Genomic DNA, 17,952 nt, shown 5'->3' on the forward strand with positions numbered 1-17,952 from the left:
TGAGGCAGCTCTGTGAGGCACCACCTCGTGCTTGCCCTCCATCCCTCCTGCCTCCTAGTCCCTTTTCCTCACTCTTGCTGCCCCATGATTACACTTCCCGAGAAAGTCTTAGTACTTAAGCCTTGCCTGGGGCCTCTTTTCTAGGGATCCTGGACTGAGCCAGGGACTTCCCCACAGTCCACAGAATGTCCTGCTTCATATCACATGGAGGAAAACGTGCTCATGTGGCCAAATCTAGCTACAAAGAAAGGTGGGAAAGGTGGTCTTTCCATTCTTGTAGTACTGAGCCCAGCCAAAACTTGGTGCTCTAATGAAGGGATTTTTAGGAAGGAAGAAGGGAATGGATGTTGGGGTAGGCAGCCGGCAGGCTCCAGCACAGGGACCTACAATGGGCAAGGCGCATGTCTAATTAGTTAGAATGCATCATCCAGCAGTTTAAGAAACTAAAAGGAGTTTCTGATGCATATTCACACATGAGACAATGAGCTCACGCCAGTATGCATGTAACTGGGCTCTAAATTCAGACCGTCCTTTACAAAGCAATGCTAAGCAAATCTTCCTGGTAGCCCTGGTGATTTCTGAGGAACCAGCGAAGGAGAAAGAGCTATAAACAGACGCAGCTCCACACCCATCCTGGGAGTGACACGTTTCCAAGGAAAGCATGAGGCATGGATTCCTCCTATCTGCAGGCCGTTAACCCACTCTGGTATCGATCCCCTTGGTGCAAAAAGTGCAGGGGGGGTGTTCTGCAGCTCACACACCAGAAAAATGTGCAGTGCTGAGAGGCAGCCTGGCCTTACAGGAACACTGGAGATAGCCGAGGCTCTTAGGGAGAAATAAACTCCTGGGAAAAAGCCAACTGACTCGCACGTAGAAGAAGGAAAGAGGAATAGATTAAGACATTAACAGGCATTTTCATTCCTTCTCTGTTTACTTGATGGTGTGTACATTTGTACACAAACTGCCAACCTTCTAGAATAACGTGCTGCTGTGCTGCATTTGTGATTTAACTGTTTCTGAATTTGAAGCTAAAACCCCTTGACAGTTTTCATTAAATCTTTGGTTTGGGAACTGGAAATTTTCTGGTGAAATGAAATCAATACATGGAAGTCTCCATTAGTGTAAAATTTGAAGCCTATGAATGGAAATGAAATAAAATGTATGTAAGTATTCCAGGACCTAAACTGCAGAAGAAAAGATGTAAGATGGGCCAAGTTTTTTTGTTCTATAGGAAATGATATCTCAGTGACCCTGGGCAACTGCAGTACAATGAATCCACCTGGTGTCAATCAGACAGCATGGAGGGGGACGAGGAGGCACAGATAAGCAGAGCCCATCAAGTGATCCAGCAGACACTGGCTGGCTATTTACGGCCATCACTTCAGTAAACCCAGTAGGCAGCCTTGTCACGGATAGATTTCTATCTCCAACCTACAGATGAGGAAGCCCAAGCTGGGAAAACAGAAGGGACTTTCCCAGCCCAACACTTAATACGAATTTACCATTTCGTCACTGTGTACGGGTCCAAATCAGCTGCTCTTTCCACCATGGTCTAAAAACCAGCTCACCTTAAAATAAATTCACTTGCATCCATCCCTTCTGGAAGGGATCCCTGCCAGAGAGGTTGGACTTTTCAATTTTTTTTTATTTTTTATTTTTTTCTGCTCACTTCTCATTTTCCACACCAGTAAAAGGGCCCATCAAATAATAAGTAGTCAGTAGGGTATCCGGTATTCCTTGCTATCCAGACTTCAGCATCTGAAGCGGGAGCCAAGTGGCTTTGGCTCCTGGAGGAGACATTTATCTATGTCGAATAAAATGCATATGTGTGCACGCTAAGGAAGGAAGACAAAGAATTTCTATCCAGAGAGATGTCTAGTCACTCACCTTCATTGATTGAGAGATGATCAGTGTCAGCACGCGATTGGCGACACTGAACAGAAACTGACAACTCCAGACTGATAATTGTCTTATTTTGCATCAAGCCCTCTGTTCGTCCCTGAGCAAGCTTTCAGTGAGAACCTACCAGGAGCCACACAGGATGCCAGGCAGTGGGGACACAGAGGTGAATCAGAAAGAGCCCCTGTACCTAGGAGCTTGCAGTCCAGGGGAGGGCACCACGCCAGGCACACACACGGAACTTCAGTGGCCGGGGAGCTATCGGTGAGGGAGTGCGCCTTCTCCAGGCCATGTGGGGACATCGCCCTGCTGGGCACTCTGTATGGAGGGCCTGAAGCAGTATGTGCTGCCCGATTGCCACGTCCCCCATCTTGTGGCACCGTCTAATGTATAAAGTAGGCATCTGGCTCTCCTGATGCAGCCTGCTGAGAGACAAGGTTACCAAGTGTTAAATCACCTAACCAGTGTGGTACTATTTCACCTCCATTTTCTGTCTCCAGGCCTAGCATTTGTTCCGCGTCACCAATGCCCTTTCCTGAATTATAGGTTTTGTGAGCAGTCACTAAGCAACAGACTAGGTCAGAAAATGGTTTGCTTTTTCTTGCAAATGTACCATTGACATATACTGTGACCAGTGCGCTTCCAGCTGGCTCCTTAGAAATCACACACATGTGTGGCCATAGGCCACATCAGCGTCCTCTAGAGGTTACGTATATTTTGTTGTTACATTATGCCTACTTAGAAGAAATTCCTTTTATTAGTAAAATTAAGAGAGAAACATGATACTCCAGAGACCCATGGAAACAAGGACCTGATCCAAGATTTTGAGTGAGTCCTCAGTGGTCTCTGACTTAGGTTTTGGCAGGGTTGGGAGAATAGGAGGGACAAAACAGAAAGCCTTGACATTTACATGCAGCAACTTTTAATAAAGGGCCATGGGGCAACAGCAATCCCCAGTCAGCAACAAGACACGTCAGAAGAAACAACACACATTGGAAGGAGGAGACACAGGCCTCTGTGTTCTTCCTCTTGGGAAGAGTTCCCAGGCAAATGGCATTGCCTCACACACCCGAGCTTGCCCGTCAGCCAAAGGTTCTTATCCCAGATCACCTCAGGTGCCGCTTGGCACTGGTGTTTCCGAAGACCGCATCTGTCTGTGTTTCCTTCTCAGGAAAATAATTTATGATAAAAAAAAGGATGAGGTATTTAACAGTAAGGTTCCTACAGTGTCGTTTTAAAAAGTGGTCGATTAAACAATGGGAAGACTACAGGGGAGGCCCAAAGCGTGACGAGGAGGTGGTATAGCCTAGCACAAGCCCGTAGACACGAGGAGGGGACGGCAGCACCCACCCGTCCTGCCAGAGGCAGGATCAGGCCCACTCGCCTCATCTGGTAAAATGTCACAAACATCGTTCCCTACACGCATGGAGAGAATCGGACAGTGAGGAAGCAGCTGAGGAGAAAGACACGATCCACACTCCCCACTATCATGGGCAGTTAGCATCCCATTAGAGGTGAAAAAAGCTTACAGAACATTTATAGATGATTGTCAATTTGATTAAAAGGTAGAAGAGCAGAAAGCTTAAAAAATACCGACTTTGAAAACCTCTAGCAGCTCGGCACGGTGGCTCATGCCTGTAATCCCGGCACTTTGGGAAACTGAGATCCTCGGATCATCTGAGGTCAGGAGTTCAAGACCAGCCTGGCCAACATGGTGAAACTCCGTCTCTACTACAAATACAAAAATTAGTTGGGCATGGTGGTGCGTGCCTGTACTCCCAGCTACTCAGGAGGCTGAGGCAAGAGAATCGCTTGAACCCAAGAGGCAGAGGTTGCAGTGAGCCGAGATTGTGCCACTGCACTTCAGCCTGACAGAGCAAGACTTCGTCTCAAAAAAAACCCCAGAACAAAAAAACAAAAACAAAAAGAGGAAACAAACCCAAAAAAACCACCTCTAGCCAAGCTCAGAAGAGAGAAAGGAAGGGCCTACGTGCCAGAAATGAAGCAGAGACTCAAAGAGAGCAGAAGTCGACTCTTCTATGCCAGGACACCTAGACATGGGTGAACAGCGCTGGCCACTTGGGGTCAGAAATGGGACTGTGGTCCCACCCAGAGAAGCAAGACTCGGCCTTGAGCTGGGAGAATGGAAGGCCCATCCTGCCTTGCAAAAAAAAAAGAGAGCAGAGAAATTCCAGCTACCAGGCCAGGAAGGTGTCAAGAAATCATGTCATCTGCCTGGGGCTCTTCATGGGAAGGAAACAGATTCCCACGAGAAATCAGAACCTCAAGCTGTACCACCTGCATATAAGGGCTCCAATTTGCACTTTTCATGTGGTTCAGGGAATCTTGAGCCAATAAATGAATGCAAAAACTTGTCCTGAACGGGTGAAAGGGCCCCCAGCAAAAGGCAAACAAAGCCATTTTGTGGGAACATTTTCGCAACCTGGGGCCTCCAGGACGGCTCAGGCTTGGTCTCCCACATGCCACATCCATTTCCTGCTGAAACTCTGCTGCACACACAGATCCCAATCTCTACATTTCCCACTGAAGGGAATCAGAGCTCCTTAAGGAGGGGCTGACTCCAGGCCGAGGGCAGCAAGACTATCAGATGCACTTGGGATACTTTTTTCTCTTTTCTGAAACAAGGAAGCTACTAAAACTATTAAGGTCGTGTCAAAGGAATTAGGGCCATAGGACAATAAGAGCAACAGCAAAGATAATAGGGCAAGGGATTAAAAACAACAAGATGTTTCCATCTTGAATATATAATGGTGCCTAATTTTAAGAAAAATTCATTACAGAAATTAACTCATTATTTTGAAAACTGGTAAAGAATCAAAAATTTATCCTGCTATTTTAATTTAAGTTCTTTAAGATGGAGAGCACCCTTTCAAAGATCAGTAGAGACACAGATAGAAATAAAGATGTAAAAAGTTACAGATCCTGGGGAGCACGTGGCACCCCTGGGCACCACACACACAGGGAGGTCAAGAAGCAGAGAGGAAGAGAAAATGAGAAGGAGACCCGTGGCCAACACCTTTACTACGCCCAGGGCATTATTCCAACAGGATTCCCACAGGGAGTTTTAGTTGGTGGGTTTAAAGCAAGCAGACATGAGTTTCAGGGGGTCATGCAGTGGCTGAGAGGTAGTCACTGCTACCCATCTGCACAGTCCATGCAGGGTGTGAAGGTCAGTCGCCAGTGAAGCAGGGGGAAGTGATCACCAGGAAACAGTTGTATATGAATATATCTGGATGGATCCACCATATTGAGTAACTAGGGGGAATGGGTATAGAACTGGAAGCTGCGTCAAGGGTGACTGGGACCCAGTTTTGGTATGAGAAAGTCCAACTTATATTTAAAATGGATACTGAGGCAAAATAAAATTATAACCATTCATACACTGCCTTTCCTATGTAAACTCTTCCACTGTGTATCAAGTAGCTAATGAGGGAAAGTTTCTTCTTTGTAGAAATCTTCCATCCTATAAATGATGAAGGAATACTAGAAGTAGAACATTCTAATTTTGCCCCTTTAAATAAGTTCGTGTGTGAGGATAGTGAGCACCAATGGTTTCTTACACCTCAAAGAGAGGGATTACGTTCGGTGTCACATGCTACCTGATGCACGTTCACAGCATCATCTGTGCACCCAACAGATCAATCAATTAGCAAAATGTAAGTGTGAATAAACCTCTGAGTCCAATTACCAATTTAGAGGAAATACAGAGAATAGAAGAGCAAGTTAAATAAGAATATGGGGAGGAAATTAGTAAAATCCAAACTATTGTGAATTCTGTAAGGCAGATGATTTGAGAGAACAAGAAAGAGAGGTAAGGAGGGAAGTTACAGATTAAAAGAAAGTTAAAATATGTGGCAAAATCTCCCAATGTAAGGATCTTACATGAATAGACACTTAAAAACATATTTAAAAAGTATACACCACAACCAAGTGAGGTTTGCAACACAAGCGAGACCAGTTTGATATTTGAAAATCAATTAATGCATCCCTGACATCAACAGTCAAAAGAAAAAAAATATATGATTATATTAATTGATTCAGAAAAAGTGCTAACAAACACAACATCTATACATGATTTTTAAAAAACCTTTCTATCATGTATAGGAATGGAGAGAAACTTCCTGAACTTGATAAAGAACATTTTAAAGATCTGTAGAGCTAACATCATAGTTAATGGTGGGGAACTGATTCTTTCCCTCCAAGTTTAGGGAGAAGACAAAGATACCTTCTCTCGTCACATTTACTCAGCATTGTGTTGGAAACCCTAGTTAGCACAATAGGACAAGAAGAGGAAATAAAAAATACGCAGATTGGGAAGCAAGAATTAAAACTATCTTTGTCCACAGATGACATGATTGTCTATATAGAGAATCCGAAAGAATAAATAACAAACAAAATCTCCTAGAATTAATCATCAAGCATAATAAATTTGCAGGATACATGGTTAGTATACAAAAGTCTCGATCTCCTGACCTCGTGATCCGCCCGTCAAAAGACCAAGAATAGCCAACACAATGCTGAAGAAAAGAGAAAAAGAAGGAAAAGTAGGAGAAGTAGAAGTGGAGACAGAGGAAGAAGAAGAGGAGGAGGAAGCAGGAGAACAGCAACAACAAAGTCCTAAGACCTCACACTACTGATTTTGAGACTTACTGTTCTAAAGCTACAGCAATCATGGCAGCATGGTACTGACAAAAGAATAGACTTGAGGTCAGCAGAACAGAAAAGACAGCCAGAAACAGAACAACACAAATACATGGAATCAACCGGTCTTTGATAAAGAAGCAATGGTGATTCAACGGAGAAACAATAATCTTTCAACAAATGATGCTGGAAGAATTGAATGTTCATAAATCAAAGATAACACAAAAACATGAACCTAACACAGACCTCATACCTTTCACAAAAATAACACAAAATTGATTCTAGACCTAAATGTAAGATTATAAAATTTCTAGAAGAAAATGTAGGAGAAATTCTGTATTTTGAGTTTGGCCATTAGATTTTTTTTTTACTTTTATTTTAAATTCGGGGTACAAGCAGGTTTTTTCTTTACATGGATGAATTATACAGTAGTGAATTCTGAGATTTTAGTGCACCCATCACCCAAATAGTGTACATTGTACCTAATATTTAGATTTTTTTCATCCCTACCCCTTCTCCCCCCCTTCCCTTTCTGAGTTTCTAAAGTCCATTATATTACTCTGTATATCTTTGTGTATTCATAGCTTAGCTCCCACTTATAAGTGAGAACCTGTGGTTTTTGGTTTTCAACTCCTGTGTTACTTCACTTAGAACAATGGCCTCCAGCTCTATCCAAGTTGCTGCAAAAGAAATCATTCTGTTCCTTTTTACGGCTGAGTAGTGTTCCATGGTGTATATATGCCACATTTTCTTTATCCACTCATTAGTCAATGGCCACTTAGGTTGGTTCCACATCTTTTGTGATTGTGAATTGTGCTGCAAGTGTCTTTTTCGTATGACTTCTTTTCCTCTCAGTAGATAGCCAGTAGTGGGATTACTGGATTGAAAGGCAGATCTACTTTTAGTTCTTTAAGGAGTCTCCATACTGTTTTCCATAGAAGTTGTACTAATTTACATTCCCGTCAGCAGTGTATAAGCTATCCCTTTTCCCCACATCCTCACCAACATCTGTTATTTTTTGATGTTTTAATAATGGCCATTCTTGCAGGAGTAAGGTGGTATCTATCTCATTGGGGTTTTCAATTATTGAGCATTTTTTCACCAGTTTGTTGGCCATCTGTGTATCTTCTTTTAAGAAATGTTCATTCATGTCCTTTGCCCACTTTTTGATGGAGTTGTTTATTTTTTTTTTGCTGATTTGTTTGAGTTCCTTGTAGATTCTGGATACTAGTTCTTTGACGTATGTGTAGTTTCCAAGTATTTTCTCCCATTCTGTGGTCTGCTTACTCTGAGTATTATTTCTTTTGCTGTGCAGAAGCTTTCTAGTTTAATTAGGTCCCCCATGAGCTTTTAAAAGTACCAGAAGCATAATCAATGAAAGAAAAAATAGACATATTAAATTATATTGAAATTTAAAACTTCTCTGTAAGACACTGCTAACAACAAAAAATAAGCCATGAATTAAAAGAAAACTTTAGTACAATATGTCTTGTGAAAGCCTCATATCCAAAAATAGTTTAAAAGCTCTTAAAATTCAGCAATAAAACAACAAACTACCCATTTGAAAATCAGTAAAATATCTGAAGAGACATCTCACCAAAGAAGATATACAAATGGCAAATAAGCCTATGGAAAAATGAAAAACATAACTTGTCATCAGGGGAACTGCAAAATAAAACAAAAATGAGATACTACCACATACCTATTAGAATAGCTAAAATCCAGAAAACTAACAATACCACACACTGGTGACAATGTGGAGCCACTGGAACGCTCATTCATTGCTGCTGGGCATACAAAATGGTATAGCCACTTTGGAAGACAGTTTGACAACCTCTACAAAGCTAAACATAGTTTTATTAGTCTACTCGGGCTACTATAACAACATACCACTGACTTAAACAACAGACATTTATTTTTTCATAGTTCCAGAGATTGCAAGTCTCAAAGATCAATGTTCCGGTATGGCCCCTCTTTCTAGCTTACAGACAACCACGCACTCGCATGGCCTTTCCTCTGTGTGTGATTGAAGAGAGATCTCTGATGTCCCTTCCTCTACTTATAAGGACACTAGTCTTATCAGATTAGGACACACATTTAACCCTAATTATGCTCCTACAGGCCCTATCCCTAAATACAGTCACATTGGAGGTTAGGGCTTCAATATATACATTTGGGGGGAAAGCAATTCAGTCTATAACAATAGTCTGAAGATATAAGCCAATAATCACACATCTAAGTATTTACTTACATAAATACAAAAGCCTGCACATGAATGTTTATAGCAGCTTTATTCATAATCACCAAAACTGAAAGCCACCAAGATGTCCTTCAATAGCTGGGTCTATTCAATAGCTGGGTCTATTCAATAGCTGGGTGGATAAACAAAATGTGGTACATCTACACAATGAAATACTATTTAGTGATAAAAAGACATAACCCATCAAGCCAAGAGAAAACGTGGATAAACTTTAAATGCATATTGCTACGTGAAAGAAGCCAATCTGAAAAAGTTACATAATGTATCACTGCAGTTACATGACATTTTGGAACATGTAAAAACTATAGCAACAATTACAAGATCAGTGGTTGCCAGGGGCTAAGGAGGAGGCAAGGAGAGCTGACTAGGTGAACACAAGGGATCTTTTAGCATGCTAAAGCTATTTTGTACAGTACTGGAGTAATTGTAGAGACATGACACTAAGCATTTGTGGAAATCCATAGAACTTCACGGCAAAAAAAAAAAGTGAATCTTAATGTAGGAAAATACCTTTGAAGTCATATAGCAAGTTGGGGTTTCCAGGATGAAATGCAGAATGTGACAAAATAATCAAACTGTATCAAAAACATATAAAAGAACCTCACTTAACTGGACAGAGGGGAAAGGTGCTGACCTTAGTAACTTTGGAAATGAGTGGAGTGTATACAACTAGAGGAAAGAAGCTGTACATAAGCACTGTATGCTAGTGGATAGAGTTTTCACCATGGGAGGGAGTGAACAGTTCTAATCCTGCTGTCCATCTGTACTGGAACTGAACCACTAAGTAAATGGATGGAGGATGGTGAAAGCCACGTTTCTTAGTGTCGGAGTGGGCATTTACACAAAGCAAGGGGAGGAGGCTAGAATAGCCCATGTGGTGGCAGATCAGAGACAGAAGCATCAGTATGACAATTTCAGTAATTGGGTTCTAGTTGCAAGTGCCAGAAACCAACTAGAGTTGATTTAAACCAACAATCTCTACTTTCCACTCCATCACCCCTACAACAAAACCTAGCAATTTATAGATATTGGATAGTGATATAATTTGGCTGTGTCCCCACCCAAATCTCATCTTGAATTGTTGCTCCCATAATCCCCACATGCTGTGGGAGGGACCCAGTGGGAGGTAATTGAATCATGGGGGTGGTTTTTCCCATGCTGTTCTCGTGATAGTGAATAAGTCTCATGCAATCTGACAGTTTTATAAATGGCAGTTCCCCTGCACATGCTCTCTTGCCTGTCTCCATGTAAGACATGCCTTTGCTCCTCCTTTGCCTTCCACCATAATTGTGAGGCCTCCCCAGACATGTGGAACTGTGAGTCCATTAAACCTCTTTTTCTTTATATGTTACTCAGACTCAGGTATTTCTTCATAGAAGTATGAAGATGGACTAATAGAGATAGCGAATAGTGCTTCTGAAAAATCTGGAGAACTTGGATCAACTAAATTAGCAGAAATGAAGAACGTCAGGGCAGCACTCACCACAGCCAAAAGTAACTCCTGAGGAAAGATGGCGAGAGAACACAGCTGCTGTCACTGTTAAAGTCTGGATGCTACTCTTGTGATCCTGCCTCTGTTGGCTGAGCTCCTGCTGCCTCTAGACTTAGACATGGCTCCTACTGCTGCTGGGGTGGATTCACTATTCTCTCTGCTTCTTAACATCACCAGTTCCCCATTCAAACCCTAGGAGTATCTTATCTTTGGCCAATACTTTAGCAGCAAGACAAGCTGGAAAGCTGATTATACTTTTCAGTGACTACCCTGGGTGAGAGAGTCTGCCTCTCACTATGGATTATACAGTGAAAAATGCCTCAAACATACAGAAGTGATGCCATGTGGGAGCTGAGAGCCTGAGGAATGTCCACTACCTTAGCAAATACTCACCAAATCAAAGCTAGTAGAGTAATTTCACACTCAGACACAATAGACATGGAGGCAAAGGACTGATAAGAAATCACTACTTAATGATTAAAAATAATTTCCAGGAACGTTTAATATTCCTCCTTTTGTGAATAGCTAACAGCATACTGTCCCTCTCCAAATTAACATAATTTCAAAGAGAGGGTTAAAAAATAGGCAATCATATTAAGAGATTATATTAGATGCAGGATAAAGTAGACCAAAAAAAAAAAGTTGGGATTCAGTTTTGAATAGCGTAAAATGTGTTGGTCTAGCAGACATATGCAGAGCTCTGAACCTAACAAGCTGGAAATGCATGTTCTTGCCAAATGAACATGGAATGTTTTCTAAAACAGACCATCCACTAGGCCACAAAAGAAGTCTCAACCTATACTCCATCGTCAGTATCATGAAGATCGTATTCTCTGCCTGTAAGACAATGAAATTAGAAATCAATAACAATAAAATAACCAAAAATATGCCTTATATCTGGAAATTTTTCAAAGAAATATGTGTATTACCAGGCCACCTTGCCTTTTACTGAGGCAGTCCATTGCAGGCCTGCTGATTTCCAACTTAAGCAGCTCCCTTCTCTATTCCCAAGTAGAAGCATGGAGAAACTTCCACAGCTCACACCTGAAGCTGGGACCAAGGGTACAGTGGAGTGGGGGATGCAGCCCACGCCATCTCTCTAGGTGTAAACAAGTCGCACTGTCATTTCCCACTTACTCAAGCTTCCCCAGCTGTATGCAAGTCCTTCCTTAGGCGGTCACCTCCCACAGACCTAAAGGAAATTGTGGTCCACACTCCGGAGCCTGCACTTTTATTTACCCTCATCTACGATACTTTTTTTTTTTTTTTTGAGTGCAGTGGCACAATCTCAGTTCACTGCAACCTCCACCTCCCGTGTTCAAGTGATTCTCCTGCCTCAGCCTCCTGAGTAGCTGGGATTATAAGCACCCACCACCACACCAGGCTAGTTTTTGTATTTTTAGTAGACGCAGGGTCTCACCATGTCGGTCAGGCTGATCTCGAACTCCTGACCTTGTGATCTGCCCGCCTTGACCTCCCAAAGTGCTGGGATTACACGCATGAGCCACCACACTCAGCCACCTACTGTATTTTTATCCAGCGAGAACAGAGCCAGAAAACACACATCTGATCACTGGCTCTTCTTCCTTCTCCTCAGGCTGTCCTTCTGGAATCGGGCCTGTCTGATGCTAGCTTAGCGTATGGTGGGATTAATGACAGCATGTTGAGGGGTTCACAGAAGCAGAGGCAGGACTGGAGAAACAGATGCTGGGATGAGGTTTGGGGAACAGTTCCCAAAGCCATATCTCTGAATCGGGCCAGCAAGCGTGCTCCTACCCGCTCCGCAGCCAGAAAACCTCTGGCCCCAGCAGCACACTGCCACCACCAAGATGGAGACACTGCCACCAAGAAACTGCCTCCAGCAGAAAGCCACAAGGATCAGAACACTGTCTGACAGTACAGACACTGTGCTCCACGGTCCCATCCCCTCACTGAGACCAGGTGAAGGGGTGCTCTGCATGCTGCTTGTGAGTATTTGGGGCACTGTAGACTGGACGCTGCCCTGATCATCCCTTCACAGGCAAGCAACACCTCCATCACTTTGCTTGTCAAAGCATCAGCAGATGCAGCAGGAGTGCAGTCTTCCTAGCACTCTCCTTCCAAATCTCAAGCTGGTCCAAACTTAGATCAAATCCAGAAGCCTTACTAGAAAGGAGTCTCAGAGGCGTGTGTTTTGTCTTTCCCATCTCTGATAAAGAGGAGGGCAGCATGGATGCAGAGCACTGAGTTATTACATCCATTCCCAGCTACCCTGCAGCTTCTCCCAATCCTCATATCCCATTCCCCCAACAATCACACTTCCAAACAACAGCAGCAGCCATCTGCTCCTCCTACCTGAACGTGATTCTCTTCATATGGAAGGAAACTCACTCCCTGATGCAGTTCGGGTCTGTGTCTCCACCCAAATCTCATGTCGAATTGTAATCCCCAGTGTTGGAGGTGGGGCCTGGTGAGAAGTGACTGGATCATGGGAGCGGTTTGTCACCGTTTCACACCATTCCCCTTAGTGTCGTCATGGCAATAGTGAGTGAGTGAGTTATCCCAATATCTCATTGTCTAAAAGGGTGTAGTACCTCCCCTGTCTCTCTCTTCCTTTGGCTCCGGCCACATAAGATGAACCTGCCTCCCCTTCACCTTCCAGCATGACTGTAAGTTTCCTGAGCCCCACCCCACTCATCAGCCATACAGCCTGTAGAACTGTGAGCCAATTCAACCTTTTTCTTTATAAATTATCTAGTCTCGGGTATTTCTTTATAGCAGTATGAAAACAGACTAACACACCCACCCGCTCCCCAGAAAAGAAGACCCAAGTTCCATCATTTAGGACATCTATCTCCGAGTGATGCTCCTATCTCACCTAGCTCCATAAAAATGCAAGACTGAAGTTCTGTAATAATCTAAAGGCTAAATTATAATGACAGTCACCAATAGCATATCCTAAATTTTTTTAAAATATAGGAGGAAATTTGGTTAACAAATATGAATATAAACCATATAACAAGGGAAAGTGTGTATGAAACAGTCCTAATTTCCACAATTTGTCATGAGGCCAATGTCGTGATATATATACGTGTGTGTGTGTGCATGCGCATGTGTGTAGAGAGAATAAGCTGATATATTTATTAGTTTATATGTATCATGTGAAGCCTCTAATATTGCTCCACAGAGAGCTTAGTCACACATGCACATGACCCTCATGGCCATATGCACAGTCACTCTGCGGTGACAGTGTTTTGCTGTTGTTGTTGTTGTTGTTGTTGTTGTTGTTGATGGAGTCTCATTATGTTGCCCAGGCTGGAGTGCAGCGGTGTGATCTCAGCTCACTGCAACCTCTGCTTCCTGGGTTCAAGCGATTCTCCTACTGCAGCCTCCCTAGTAGCTGGGATTACAGGCATGTGCCACCATGTCTGGCCAATTTTTGTATTTTCAGTAGAGACAGGGTTTCACCATTTCACCATGTTGGCCAGTCTGGTCTCGAACTCCTGACCTTAAGTGATCTGTCCACCTCAGCCTCTCAAAGTACTGGGATTACAGGTATGAGCCACTGCGCCTAGCCAACAGTGGTTTTTAAAAACTTTCTTGGAATATCTTTTTCCCTGAGCTCTGTGTTAAACTGTATGTCTTTGTTGACATCACATGCAGGTCTTAAGAGTCCATTAATCACCAGTTGACAGCTGTATTTTGACAACGCTTTGGTGGCATGAATTGTCTCGCAATCTGGTCTAATTAAGTTTAGAGTCCTTAGTAGGCCAGTCTCTGGGGTACGTTCTGGCTGAAAGAGGGTACCTCTTAGCTGTCTATTTTTCTTGTTAACTAGATGGCCTATAATTCAGTTTCTTGTTCCCGTGGACCTACTAGCCTACTCTTAATTGCTTACCACCAAAATCTCCACTGTTTGCAAGAGCACTCTTAAGTTTGAAACTTTTCACACTGTTCTCAAGTCAGTTCCTTCTGGAAGAGCTTTAGAGCTCTCTCTTCTTAATGATTGCCTCTCTCTCTGGGCAAAAATCTCTGAGTAGCCACTGCCCCAGGTGAGAGGTGGGGACAGTGGTCCACTTCTCTCACAGCCACACCTTGTTACACAAGCCAGGTGCTGGGTAGCAGTGATAGCTTCTAGTCTGCTGGGCTTGCTTTTCTTGGGGTGGACCAGCAAGGCAGGGTGAGGGGATGCCATCCTAGTATTCGCAGCCTGCCATGCCTGGGGTGGAGACTTTTCCCTATAAGTAGGGTCTGGGTGTAAGGAGAGACCTCCCTGCCCCCACTTCTCAGTTGCACTCACTTGGAAGTTAGCCTCTCCAACACGGATTTGAGGGAGAATGAGAAATGCTAGTAGCCTCTTTCTCCGGGGGATATATCTTAGTTCTTGACTTGGCGCTAGGGAGAGAGGGAGCCCCATCTTCCATCTCACAGCTACCAAGAGTGAACAGTCCATCACCCTGAGCCAAAGGCAGGAGGGAGAGGAGGAAGTCATGATACTAGTGCCCCAGACTCTCAACGTTCTGACCAAGACTAGATTTTTTATATTCCATTAGACAATTTACAGAGATTTAAATTAGGAGCTGCTTTTTAAAAATCATTCTTAACAGTATTGGTTGTTTATCTGGAAAAAGGAGCATAGAGTTTCACATTGCCATTTGATAGTAGCAAGTTTCATGCAGTTCCCATTGTTGGTGTTTATACTTTCCTTTTACCATTACATAGTCTGTGGTCCCTTTGCACCTACCCAGCTCCTCAGCTGGTCAGTATTCTTCTCCTGTGGTAGAAAACTTTTATTTCTAATGGCTTTGAGCCCTTGAAAGTCCTACCTATTTTGATTTTCTGCAGTCTCCCCTTGACCTTGATCACTAGAGTTGGCAGTAAAAGGAGAAATTCCCCTGATCCCGTCTGCCTGCCAGACCATTGCGTAGTAGCAATCCAATTTACGTTTCATTCAGAAGATCCGTCACTCTAGCCAAAAGAGTAACCACCTGCCTTTTACTTTTCGATTCAATTGAATGTGAAACCCAAAATGGTAGGTTCAACTTCCAGTTCAGTGGAGCCATTGTTTTGTTCCCTGGTGGAATAATTTCTCTTTTTCATACCAGGGTTACTTAAAAGAGCAGGCCCCAAAAGTAAAAAAAAAAAAATGGGAGTGGGTTCTTAGGCGTAATGGTGAACGATGCCACTCCCACTTCCTCCCTTTGGCTATAGGAGAAGTTATTCTGATTACAAGAAAGCCAGGCCTATATGCTGGTTGCTGGTACTAAGCACATTCCCTTCCTGCTGGACAGTATCTCAGTAAAGCGTGGTGTTGCCATCCAGAAGACGTTGTCGTGAATCCTCAGTGGACCACTTGGCTACTCTGTAGTGCCAGATGTTTCTGGTTTGTGGGTATATTGTAAGACCAGAGAATCCAAACTGCCTCACCTCTTTTAGTTTGAAATAATATGACCATGAAAAAAGTATTCTGTTAGTCCATGCATGGTTCTTGTGGCAGAAACAAAGCAGACACTGTAGGAAATTCCATAAAAGAAATAAATGTCTCTCCCACTAAAGAAGCATCACCAAGTTGCCCATGATGGACAGAGTCTAATATAATTGACCTACCATCATGTAGTCAGTAGGTCTTCCAGGAATGAAACCATATTTGGGGTTCAGCATAGTTGCTGCTCGTAAAAGAGTCATTGCCCAAGAGTGGAAGAAATTAGAAAAGCCCTACTACTGGGAGGTTCGCATTGCTGAGCTTATGCCATGGAAGTGTGTATGTTCATAAACCTCCTACGACTGGGGAAAGGAACCAACTCCCACGTTCAGAATAGGCTAGGCTTTGCACTTATCCCCAAAGTCATTCTAGGCTCTAACTGGCTAAATATTAGCATCAAGTGGGAAGATTTTAGGAGCTGCCAATGCCCAGGACACAGCTCAGATTGGCTATATAAGAATTTCTGGGCTGGGTGCAGTGGCTCACATCTGTAATCCCAGCACTTGGGGAGGCTGAGGCGGGTGGATCACCTGAGGTCAGGAGTTTGAGACCAGCCTGGCCAACATGGTGAAACCCCATCTCTATTCAGAACACAAAAATTAGCTGGGCTTCATGGTGGCTGGCTGTAATCCCAGCTACTCTGGAGGCTGAGGCAGGAGGATCGCTTGAACCCAGGAGGCGGAAGTTGCAGTGAGTCAAGATCACACCATTGCACTCCAACCTGGGCGACAAGAGCAACATTCAGTCTCAAAAAAAAAAAAAAGGCTTTCTGGGGATGGGGCCCAGGCAGCAGTCATGTTTAAAACCTTTTAGGTGATCCCAATACGTAGCCAGAGTTGCAGAAACACAGGGTTAGCTGTGGACATGGAGAGCATGAGAAGTTGTCAGGGTCAGGTAGAAACTACCCCAAGAAAGTGATTACAGGGTGCAAGAGTTGCAGATCTGTGAGAACTGAGGCCACCAAAGTCAGCAGGGCTCCATCATGCTTAGGGGTGCCAACAACGGTAGCACATCAAAGTCCACTCCATTCTCAGGGTGCTGATTTTTTCCAAAGGAGTAGAATAGACAGCACAGAAACAAAATAAAAAGTAGAGGAAGACTGCATGTTTGGGGAACCATGGGAAAACAGACTCGGAACCTTCTCACAACACCTGTTCAACCGCATAGAAGAAAATAACTTGTCTCCTCATGCGCTTTCACTTACCAAAATAAACTCCAATTAAAACAAAGATTCATAAGTAAAAGTTAGCAATAAATGTAGTGGGTTAAAATACCATTGTTGTTTTCTTTTTATTTTGTAATCATTGAGTGGAGAATATGTTTAGACTCATAAACTGAAACTCAGAATCCACAAAGGGAAATATTTGTGAATTTAATAACTTAGATATTAAAGACCTTTGTATGCCCAAAGTATCACCATGAATAAAGATTAAAAGTAAAACAAAATGTTTAAAAATATTTGTACTCATTTAACAAAGTATTAATTTCCTTGACAAATAAATTGTCATGAATCAGGAGAATTAAAATACTGACAATTTTTATTAAGGAAATTAACAAAGAATTTTGACGAACAAATCATGGGAAAAGGGCAGATGGTCAATACATAGGTGAAGATGTATTCAGCATCAACTGTTGGCTAGGCAAACACTGTCCATCTCACATTCCATGCGGAGCAGTGGTTGCAGCCACAGGTCTTCGGGAGAACATGCTGGGTGTGAACCGTGGCTCCACAGTTGTGATGGCAAACAGTCCTGCCATGAAAAGAAGAAGCACTCTCGGTGGTGGGATGAAGACCACCTGCTCCAGAGGCATTGTGCTCATAAGGGGCCTAAGCAGGAAGGACAAGTCCTCACATTTCCTGACAAGAAATGATCCATCTCTCAGGAACTTGAGTTTCCCCTCCCAGGACAGCCACTTCAGTTACAAGGATTGAACAGTATGTAAGACCAATAAGAAAAGGAATGCAAGGCCATTCCACTTTTAGGAAAAGATGGCTCCAAGGCCAGAAGATCACCTAAGTAGGCCTGGAGGTCCTTTCCCAGGAGGACCTTTTTCTTTCTTAAAGGAAGCCCACCCCACCTAGGCAAGATCTGCCCACAACCCAGGCTCCCAGACATGCTCTCCTCCTCCCCCAAACCATGAGCTCGTGTGTGGAGATGCTCTCGGAGAAGGACCAGC

This window comes from Trachypithecus francoisi, unplaced genomic scaffold, assembly GCF_009764315.1.
Source record: "Trachypithecus francoisi isolate TF-2019V2 unplaced genomic scaffold, Tfra_2.0 Lachesis_group16, whole genome shotgun sequence".
NCBI classification, from domain to species: Eukaryota; Metazoa; Chordata; class Mammalia; order Primates; family Cercopithecidae; genus Trachypithecus; species Trachypithecus francoisi.